Source organism: Bos indicus, chromosome 7, assembly GCF_029378745.1.
Source record: "Bos indicus isolate NIAB-ARS_2022 breed Sahiwal x Tharparkar chromosome 7, NIAB-ARS_B.indTharparkar_mat_pri_1.0, whole genome shotgun sequence".
NCBI lineage: Eukaryota > Metazoa > Chordata > Mammalia > Artiodactyla > Bovidae > Bos > Bos indicus.
The window spans coordinates 28928719-28937425 of NC_091766.1; positions in this window are offsets into that span (position 1 = coordinate 28928719).

Below are 8707 nucleotides of genomic sequence, written 5' to 3' on the forward strand. Positions count from 1 at the left end.
CAGAATTGCTCGGAAAGAAAAAACAACAACAGACTTGGAAGGGAAAAGAAAGCCTTAAATTGTACTTATCTATGAAATGCATCTACTTCTGGAAGTGCCGGTTAACCTCAGAAAGAAGTTCTCATTTCCATGCGATCAGCTAAGCTCTAGGGGTGCGTGAACCCTCCTGAAGTAGTAGGCAACATTTTGCTTAACGTGATCACGTCAGACCTTTCTCTGAAGGAAAAGATCTTTAGTTTTAATTAAATCCCAAAGATATAAATGAAGGAAGTTTAAGATGCATTCGTAGAAACACTCATAGTTCACGACCACTTTGTTTCTTGAGTGTTGCCGTCATTTGTTGTTTCTGCCTGGCATCCATTTCCCCTGCTTTGGGCCCTTTACCTCAGTTTCCCTTTGGGGGGACCTCACTCTGCAGAGCCCGAGGCTCAGGTGTGGCTAATCAGCATATTCTGCCCTCTTGGCCGTAGTGTGTGTGTGTGTGTGTGTTAGTCACTCAGTCGGCTCCGACTCTTTGTGACCCCATGGACTGTAGCCCGCCAGGCCATTGTGACTGGTTCAGGAGTGAGCAGGTGACTCAACAATGGGCCAGTGAAATTTAGGTCTGAGAATGTGCCAGAACTACTGGGTAAGAAGCCCTTTCTTTTCGGTAGTTGCTTAATAGATAGAATATAAATCTGACTCTGACAGGGTCTTCTGTGTGGTGAGGGCTCTCCTGGAAGTGCAGCCAACAGGAAATAAAATTGAGCCTTGGGATGGAGGTAAACAGTCATGATGCCTTTTTGAGACCCTGAATCTAGCAGTATCTAAAGCAGCCTTCTTCTGTACTTCTTCATTTATCTGAAACAATAAACACCCCTCCCCCACTCTTTGCTTGTTTACATAAATCTGTTTAAGTCGGGATTTTGTCACCTGGGTGACAGAGTCCTGGCTGACATCTCTGCTTTGTGGATATGCATGGTTTTTGAGTGTGTGTGGGAATGGACTTTGTACAATTTTGTGTGCATGCGTGTGTGTTTGCTCAGTCATGTTCAACTCTTTTCAACCCCCATGGACTGTAGCCCACCAGCCTCCTCTGTCCCTGGGATTTCCAAGGCAAGAATTCTGGAGTAGGTTGCCATTTCCTGCTCCAGGGGATCTTCCTGACCCAATCTCCTGCATTGGCAGGCAGATTCTTTACCACTGAGGCAGCGGGGAAGCCCACAATTTGGCATGTATAGCAATAAACTGAGTGTCATTTAAGAAATGGGAGGAACTGTTTTGCATGTTTAAGTCTGGGTGACCTAAAATATTTTTAAGGGCTAAAAAAATATTTGTTTTTCTAGCAGGTATTATAGTTTCTACTTTGTTCTTGGCCTACCAAGTTTTGCTCTGGAAAAAAAGAAGGAAAAAAATGCCTTCCTGCCCAAAATGACTTTCATGTGCATTGCGTTTTTTCTGATATTTGCAGTGGGCGGTGGAGATGCCCTTTTGGTACCCTGGGACCTGGAGAGGAGAGGAGAGGAAACAAGATAACCTGGAGGGCACCCAGCTGTGGCCTGGATTTTTCTTATTTCTTCCATTTGGCAATGAGTAAGAAAAAGTGCTGGTTCTTTTTAACTTAGTGAAGTGAGGAGAGAGAACAAAGAGGCAATTTGAAAAATCTGCTCATAGTTTGAACAAAGTGGGTTCTCTTATCTAAGGTTCAGAAGCAACAAAGATTAAAAAAATTCTTTCATATGCTCAAGTACTTTTTCAGGGTTTGAAAAAATCAATATCATATTCACATTAATGTTTGCTTGTATAAAATATTGACTGTAGATCCATGCCTTTTAGTCCTTATGTAAAAATGCCCATCCTTATCGTCAGAGGGGTTCTAATTGTTTTCGCTCCCCTCTCACAGAAAGAGTAAGGAGAGGACAGCTAAAAGCAGAACTATATAGTTATTTTATAACTGGCACTAACAAATTTCGCCAATTACAGAGTCCATTCTGTAAGCAATGAATGTGAGGCTCCCAATTAATCTAGTGTACCTCCAGGCAAGGTCTAAATCAGCTGGATACAGCGAAAGCAATTTGCACACAGCTAAAAGCAAATTGGAAAATAAGTGTTCCACGCTGCTGCCTATCTTTCCAAGCCAAAGACACAATCAGTATTCTGGCAGCAGCCCTCTGTCATGTTATTTGCAGCTATCAATTTTAATTATAACAATTATTGATTAGTTAGGAAAGTGAATAATCTGAAGCTCAAATAAATGACTCTGTTGCTCATGGTCTCCTCCCTGCCCCTCATGAGGAGATGTTGTGCCGAGTCCTCTCCCTAAAGATCCCACCTGGATGTCTGGTTAGTTCCCTCATTATTTCTCTCTCTGCTCCCCACCACGCATACAGTCTGAGTTTTGCAATTTGGCTTAAAGACTGCTCTGACCTGAAATAATGCTAGGTCAGCATCTTATTTCTAACCAGAGAATTTAGAGACAGTTACAGAAAAGATAGCTCAATTTTGAAGATTTTGAATTCATTAAACTATTTTTTGTTCAGTTGGGTGAAGAAGTGAGAAAAGAAATTCCATAAGAAGGAAAATAGAAGCACAAGAAAGAAAAATGATCACTATTGTTAGACTGAGCAAATAAGACCGTACGGTTTAGTGGGGGGACAAAAAGTGAAATTTGGGATTAAAAGACATGAAAGAACCTTTCTTTTAAGATTATCACCACACCTGTTAACTTTGTGATTTTGTGAAAATCAAGTAGCATCGCAAAGCCATTGTCTCCTAATCTGTAAGATAGGGATGAGAATGGCTCGATGAGAATAGTACTTTCTTAATTAGGTAGTTTAATTTTTTAGGTGGAAAGGGTTAGGAATGGGGCGGCAACTAAGTGATTCAGTCTTTCTGGAAGGCTCTTCGAGATGGTTATAAATGTTACGTTGAGCTCTCTCCTGCAAGCCTGTCATATTTGTTGAATTAACCAGATTCTCCTCTACTCAGTTTTCTCGTCAGATTCTACATGAAGGAAGCCCCAAAGAGGTGAGCAGATATAGAGATGAGAGATATGGACATTAAATAAATTTCATATCTCAGTTTATGAAGTAGGTGCATGCTGGTAAATTTGGCTATAAAGTGAATTCTGCAAAGCAAATTCCATTTCCCTGTTGATGTCTGTTATAAAATCAAATGTATGTCCATGGAAAAGAATTTCCTAAGATACTAAGTCAAAAAATATCACAGGACAGCTGTAGTTACTTTGAAGTGTGTTCAGAATTTTAAAGTGTTTGGCATGATTTTCCCAACTCTGGGATTCATCTGGAACCTATCTTTGAAGAAAAGGTTGGTTAATAACTGAAAGAAATGAACAGCTTTAGGAACTAAGCTCCCCTCCTTCTCTGGTGTAGATGTTTATATAGTCCATGGACCCAGCTTATAATAATATGTGTTGCTAATAGATGGTGTGGTTTAGCAGGCAAAGCAGTACACTTCCTTAACTTTTGGAAGAGGTAATGACAGGTCAAAAGTGTTATCACTTTCTTAATCTAAAAACTCAGCATATTGAGCCTATTTATAAAAGGCTGGGTAGAGCTGGACACCACCAGTGTGCTCCATATAGGTGGTCCAGTCTGAATGCCACAACCGCAGCCTGAGGCACTGATGGTCTGTGAGGTTCCAGAGTAGGATGTGATCCAAGAACTAAAGGAAGGGCAGAGCCTGGTTATTCTTAGCAGTTCCTACAGAGGAGCCATTAAAACCTCGCATAACTCATAATTAGCCTCTTTTTGCAGGAAGACTCATACAATTGGAGAAGCATGCTTGTGGGACTCAAACCTCATAGAGAAAAATAGCCAAATAGTTTCATGAAGTTCAGTTTTGTGTTTTTTTTTCTATAGATTTCTTATAAATAGTTTCAAATTATGTAGGAGTAAACATCTACTTTTATTTCTCTTACTCTAAGAAAAGGGTAACAGCCAACCTACTTAGTTTGCTCTGAATCAGAGAATACGATTTTTTAAAAATATATGATCATATAATTGCTAGCAAGTCTACCACCAGATTTCATGGGAATCTATTTTACTTTCATAAACATTTATTTATTTTTTTTTAATTTTATTTTATTTTTAAACTTTACATAATTGTATTAGTTTTGCCAAATATCAAAATGAATCCGCCACAGGTATACATGTGTTCCCCATCCTGAACCCTCCTCCCTCCTCCCTCCCCATACCGTCCCTCTGGGTCGTCCCAGTGCACTAGCCCCAAGCATCCAGTATCGTGCATCGAACCTGGACTGGCATCTCGTTTCATACATGATATTTTACATGTTTCAATGCCATTCTCCCAAATCTTCCTACTCTCTCCCTCTCCCACAGAGTCCAAAAGACTGTTCTATACATCAGTGTCTCTTTTGCTGTCTCGTACACAGGGTTATTGTTACCATCTTTCTAATTTCATAAACATTTAAACACCAGAGTGAAAAAAGATCTGCAGTGGTGACATGAAAAGGAGTTCTAACTATTGTAGAGTTAATATTTTTTTAAGGATCCTATTTGAATATGTAAGATTAATCCTATTGGTCATATTTTAGAGTATCAAATTTTTTTTTTTAAAAACCCATTGTATTTTTGCTTTTAAATCTGCTTTAACATATATTATAAAACAAACAGTACTGTATTTCAATATTTCGTATTTTAAATGCTTTAAGAATTTATCACATTTTAGTCGAAATTCTTTTATGAATAGAATGGGCATAAAAATTTCCTTATTTGATAAAAGATTGTTTACTAAGGGCTAGAATGTCCTTGTGTTATATAGCTCATGACTTTCACTACTGAAAGTGAATGACTTGGTGGAATCAATCAAGAAGTGTTGATATTTAACTCAGAATATGAGATAGCCAGGGCTACTATGTAGCTCAATCAGTAAAGAGTCTGCCTGCAATGCAGGGCACCCGAGTTTGATCCCTGGGTTGGGGAGATCCCCTGGAGAAGGAAATGGCTACCCACTCCAGTATTCTTGCTTGGAGAATCCCATGGACGGAGGAGCTTGGCAGGCTATAATCCATGGGGTCACAAGAGTCAGACATGACTTAGCAAGTAAACCACCACCACCACCATGAGATAGGCTATAGGCATAGTAGAAGGAACATGAGATTTGGTATCAGAAACACTGCTTAGACCCCGAATCTGTTGCATTTGATTTTATGTTCCTAGGCAAGTTATTTAACCTCAATGAGTATCAATTCTCTCATATATAAGGTGGGAATAACAAAAAAATAAGTATGTGTATTAAAGAGAATTACATAAGGTGATGAATTGCAAAGTGCCTAATAGTTACACACTAAACATTATTTTTCTTTCCCATCCCCTTTCTTATCCCAAAATAACATCAAGAGGTATATGATGTAGCCAAGATTCCTCAACTGCTAAATGAAATGTATTTACAAACTTTCTGACTTTTCTGTACTCCATCAAGAAATAAATTTGAAAACTGAGCTGGAATAATTTCATTATTTAAAAAATGGAAATCTTTGTTGAAAGAGAGTACCTAATCAAACACCCTTGAAATTCTAAGCTTCAGACAACACACTTTGAGCAGTGTTTTATAGACTCACAGAATCTTGATATTAGAAGAGTTTTTAAAGCATCATCTGGTCTGATTGTCCACCTAGTATTCTAATCCTCTTTATCTTATGATTTGGTCCTGTCTGAACTTACACAGAGAACAGAACGCTAGCAGGGATCAGGGGTAGGGTGTCACCAGATTGGAGTTTCACCTGTAGAGCACCATGGTGGGTTACAACCCAGGTGACCTTAAGTATATTTCTTCTGAATGGGCCTGAGCTACAAGTCTTTGGGGGTCCCTTGGTAAGTTAAGGAAGCTTTGCTCCACTTGTCCTGTGGAGTTATTCTCCTATGCCTGCTCCAGGAGACCAGGCTGGCTACCCAGGCTCCTCCATCTAGAGATGCTTCTTCCCAGGCCTGCACTCCCCACTGGCCTGTCTAAGGCTAGACCATTTGCCTTTCTGTCCTTCATTGTTCTAGACAGGCGGACAGATTTGATACAATCCGTTTATAAAGTGTTAGTGGGTATCTCCTCTCAGGATTATTTTCAACCTAAAGGTGACTTGTAAAACTGCAACAGCCCTGTCAGCAGAATAAAATGGGAGGATCTGGGCCTTGAGCAACCACATGATGGATGTATCATGGGACAGCGAGCCATTGGGAGACCCCCCTTCAAATCGTACAAGGCATTTTACCCCACCACACTAAGATTAGTGGGGACAAGTGTTCATGTTCAACAGAAATGGAGAGAGTCTCTCCATTCATATGATTATTCAAGGCAGTTGAAATGTTTTGGCCTAAGACTGAAATAACCCAGTAAAGACCGATTCCTATCACGTTAAATTATAAATGCCTCAGCTGTTCAAGGTTTCTAGAAAGAAAAAGCCAGTCCAACTGCTTCATGTTTCAGTCTGGCACCTTTTTAAGAGGCTGTGAACAGGTAAGGAAGGCCTGTGGAGAACCCTTCTGATGGGCTGGGACTTGTCATCCCTGTCATCACAACGCTTTGCTTTTGAGAAGCAAATACTCAAATAATGTGATGGGGCTTCAGTTAGAAATACCAACCATCACTATAGAAAAATCTGTGTGCTGAAGGATTCAGGCTGGTGCTGTGAGCATTATAGAGGGAGGAACTATTTAGTGGATTCCCAAAAAGACTATGCCTTACTTATGCCGAGACCCTGACACAGGCCTTGAGGCCGTCTGTTGTACCCAGTCATGACTCGAGAGCATGAAGAGAAGCTCAGATTGTTAAGTCAGTCTTTTCTTGGTTCTGCCAGATTGTCTGTGGACTTCCCAGGTGGCACTAAGTGGTTAAGAACTCCCCTGCCAGTGCAGGAGACTTAAGAGAGAGGGGTTTGATCCCTGGGTCTGAAAGATTCCTTGCAGAAGGGAATGGCAACCCACTCCAGTGTTCTTGCCTGGAGAATGCCCTGGACAGAGGAGCCTGGTGGGCTGACTGTGACTTAGCATGGCCCAGCATGATTGTGTAATGTTTCTCCAGGTTGAAAAAAAAAATTAACCAAAAATATTTTGTAGTATTAATTTCTTTCCGTGGTGAATCCTCATTTTCATTTTCCTCCTCTCTTCACCCTCTCTCTTACCTCACTCCTACCTTCAATAAAGAAGGTCATTTTCCTTTTTGCCAAATTTGCCCTTTATTGCTCTCTTGCTCTTCTCTCTCCTGCCTCCTTGGGGACCTTCCCCTCAGGTTTATATTGCCAGCTTTATTGTCTTTAATGCGACCATCCTTTTTCCCATAAACACCATCAGCTAAAAGAATCTCAGCCACTCAACCATCTTATGCCCTAAGACATAATGCTTCTCCCCCCTCTTCTGTTCAGACTTCTTGAGCTTCCTACTGCCTTGCCCCTTCTTCCTCACCAGATACTCAGTCCTTCACATTTTGAAACCTGGTGTAAAAATCCCAGTTGCAGCCCTCACCTTTCCGCTGAGAGTGCTTCCTTGAGCGGAGCCTGGTGACTGACAGGTTAAATGGCATTTCTCTGAAGCATCTGCCCTTGACAGTCTCGTACATCCCCAACTTTCTCCTCCCTTGGAGTCTAAGCCCTGTCCCCTTACAATTCTTATCCTTGATTTTTGAATTCCTCTATCTCCTGTGTGGCCCTTCTCTCCTTTTGCCTGAAAACGTAGATTTATTCCCCGCTCAGGTCACTCTTCTCTTTTGTCTTTCAGGTTTATTCCATCCTCAGGACTTTAACTGCTACTGTCGACATTACCGCTTCCAAACCGTACTTTTATTAATGACCCCTCGCCTATATTTCTAACTACCTTCTAATGACCTTCACAAAATGACCTGGATGTCTTTGTCTGTCCTAACTTTAAGAAATAAGAAACCTAAATCCCTTTCCTCCCACTATACCAGCTTCTTTTTCAGATTCCCCTGTGTCTTTTTCAAGTGCTACCTACCACCCACACTGAAACTTTGGAGTCTCGTTAACTGCTTCTAAATGTTTAGGAATTTGTTACTTCTACTCTGCAGTTTCTCTTCTATACACCTCTCACTTTTGCCATCACTCTTGTTCAAATTCTCATTCCTTCTTGTTTTACTTAAATAAATGATGACATTAAAAAAAAAAAGAGAGAGAGAAAGTACAGATCTCTTTCTTTGGGCACTTTTATCAGTGTATTTTAAATAGTAAATAAATGACAATCATAATAACAAAGGCAATTTGTGTCCGCTGGTTGACGACCAAATGCTCTTGATAACTATACAACTGATTGGAGCAGAAGTGCTCAGATATTTTATCTAGAGAAGAGCCTATTAGTGATGAGCTGTGTTGGCCATCTGTGTGCAGTGTCAAGAATCAGGGCTGGGAAAGATCAACTAGTCTGGGAATTTGGCTGTTTAGGGATCATGGCAACCCACTCTAGTATTCTTGCCTGGGAGATCTCATGGATGGAGGAGCCTGGTGGGTTTACAGTCCATAGGATCATAAAGAGTGACTAACACTACACACGGAGAAGGCAATGGCACCCCACTCCAGTACTGTTGCCCAGAAAATCCCATGGATGGAGGAGCCTGGTAGGCTGCGGTCCATGGGGTCGCTTAGAGTCAGACATGACTGAGTGACTTCACTTTCACTTTCCACTTTCATGCATTGGAGAAGGAAATGGCAACCCACTCCAGTGGTCTTGCCTGGAGAATCCCATGG